The sequence below is a fragment of the Sturnira hondurensis genome, unplaced genomic scaffold (genome assembly GCF_014824575.4).
Source record: "Sturnira hondurensis isolate 20B ecotype Veracruz unplaced genomic scaffold, ASM1482457v3 Scaffold0007378, whole genome shotgun sequence".
NCBI lineage: Eukaryota > Metazoa > Chordata > Mammalia > Chiroptera > Phyllostomidae > Sturnira > Sturnira hondurensis.
Window position 1 is genome coordinate 781,748 of NW_028080009.1, and position 2,684 is coordinate 784,431.

Here is a 2,684-nt window from a genome sequence, read left to right on the forward strand (position 1 = left end):
TCACTTTCCTTTCTCCACCCGCCCCCCCACCCTTCTCCTCTGAGGTCACCAGGGCCACCTGTCAGGTCCTCCAACACACCAGGATCTTGACCCCTAGGGACCTTTGTACCTTCTTCCTCTGTCTGGAAATCTCCACTTCCTTTTTCTCACACAAAGGCAATTTATTAACAGAAAACAATAATTTGAGGAGTCCTGCTCACAGATGGTGACCTTGGTGACCCACCTTCCTGTGAATATTGTTGGAGGGAATAATGGTGGCATCCTCAATCCATCTGGCCTTTGTTCCTCAGTGGGCAAGGGCTCTGAGAGCTGACAGCCCTGGCCCAGGGGTCTTGGTCCTATTTCCTCCTGTGGTCAGAGTTTTATGTGGAGGGCAGTGATGCCCAGCTCCTTGCACCTCTGGGCCGCATCTTGGACAGTCAATAGAGTGGTATACGGAGAGGCCTCATCTCAGTTGTCCTTGACCTTCACCCCATCAATCACATAGCAAATGCGATCCTTGCCAGAAAGATTGCAACATGGACAAGTGTCATGGAAGAATGTGAAGATGTGGTAGACACCAAATACATTTTCTCCTTCAGCTACTTGAGGTCCGAGGCTGATGACTGTTCTTCCTTCTTTTCCTTCCCCTTGTGAGGTACCAATTCTGCCCATCTTCTTCAGACTCCACCATTGGAAAGAGAGCTTCACCTCCACTTCTTAACACGGGGGCGGGGGGGGGGTTCTCTATCTACCCTGTTTTCCCTCACCTGTTTAAGGTCACTGCTTAAGGAGGCCGTCCCTGCCCACCCTCCTTAACACCATATTCTCCATTTTTATTTATTGTATTCTATTCCTTCACAGTTTGAACACAACTGTCATTTCACACTTAGTTTCATGTGTTTACTTGGTTGCCTGCCTTTCCCAGTAAACTATAAGCTCCAGAGAGCCCAGACCATTTCTGTCCGTATTCCCACCACTCTGACCCACAGCAAGTGCTCAGAAGTACTCATTGTATGAATAAACGAACCTGCAAGCCGCATAGAGCCATGGGGCTGTTCTGAGCACCAGGTGATTCTATATAAGCAAGACATGAGCTCTTTCAAGACCACAGAATAACTTTCTTGCCTGTCCCAGTAGGGGCTCATCTGCAGCCAATTAAGTCAAGACACAGCCTTCCTGCCAGGCGTTATCTCCACCTACTTCTGGGCCCCAAGGCATGAATTGGGAAGAAAATGCCCAGTGATCATGTCTAGGAAGAAGTGAGTGATTCTACCTTGAGACACCCTCTGCACAGTTTAGGCCGTCTACCTAATCTGGTATCTATGGGATGAGCCCCAGTAGCCTGTTCTCAGGCTGCTAGGGGAACCATCTGGGACTTGCCAGCTAAGGAAGTGCACCTTTATTGCCATTTTATTCCCCTGCTATCTTTAGGTGTCTAGAATGTACACATATAATAGGTTGGGGGCTGGGAACTGGAAGCCTTCATCTTCATGCGGCTGCTGGCACTTTGCTCACGATGAGAGTGTCGGCAGGGAATAGACCCTCACCTGAGAGCTCTCAGGGAAGTCTCCACTGGTGCCCAGTGACTGAGGAGGGAGCACCTATCTCTGCTGACCAGGGCATGGCCTCAGGCAATCCTACTCATTCTCAGGGCCACCAGTACAGGTCCTGGAAGAACACTTGCCCTAGAAGCTTCAGGGAGGGCATCTGTCCCTCCACCTGCCCCCTAGATCCCAATTAGCGGGGACAAAGACGAGGGGACATAACTGCGACTTTCATGTGGTGCATATAGTACTCCCCTGATCTCTGCAAAGCCCCCATGGTCTTCCACAGGTGCATGAACAGACCTCCCATCTAACCCCCGGTGCTACACCAGGATGTCTGGAGCTTTCCCATGACCTCGCACAATCAACCCTCTCAGATCTTTCCCTAAATCTTGCTGAGCGTCTTCTCTGCCAGTCACCACACTACATGCAAGGGGCATAAGAATAAGTAAGGGCTACAACTTACCAGAGTACAACAGCTACAGATTCAGGTCTGGGCTCTGCTCTTCATCAGTGACATGCCCTATTTCTGAGTCTCAGCCTTTTGTAGAGAGAGAAAATCAGCCCCTACTTCCCAAATCACTGAGTGCTGACTGTAATTAGCTCTGGAATTGGCAGCAAAACCCTGGCAGACCAGAGCTCAGGAGGGGTTGCTAGGACCATCATAGCACTGCGGGAAAAGGGCAGCAATCTTGGAATGGAAAGCAGGAGGATGAAGCAGGACTCCAGAGCTGCAGGACCAAGCTCCAAAATTGGCTACACAGTCTCCCACACCCAGCTCCCACCTGGGCCAGTCCCAGGTCTCTAACCCAGGCCTGGCCTCAAGGATTGCCGTGATACTCTGAAATGTTCTTCCTACAGGTGCTGGCTATGTTCAGGGCAAGGGTCCTTTTCCCAGGCTCTTCTTAGCCTGAAGGGAGATAGCCAAAGGACTTACTATTTCTGCAGAAGGTGCAGAGCCTGGGGATGGGGATTTGGCAGGTGGCTCAGGATCCCAGGAGTTCAACCTCCCTTGCTCTCCTCCCCTGAAGCTTCAGAACATCAGGACCCATTTGGGAATCCAGGTGCCATGCCTGCCTGCCTGTCTACCTTATAGGCCAGAGCTAGTCCCACCATCCCATCCCCTCATAGCCCCATCCCACAAGAAAACACTAAAAC

At 51.0% G+C, this 2,684-nt stretch overlaps 1 pseudogene; it reads right to left on the reverse strand.

Annotated features, from left to right (window-relative positions):
* Positions 1–196: 196 nt before the first annotated feature.
* LOC118990857 (40S ribosomal protein S14-like) lies at positions 197–1,022 on the reverse strand (annotated as a pseudogene).
* Between the last annotated feature and the right edge of the window lie 1,662 nt (positions 1,023–2,684).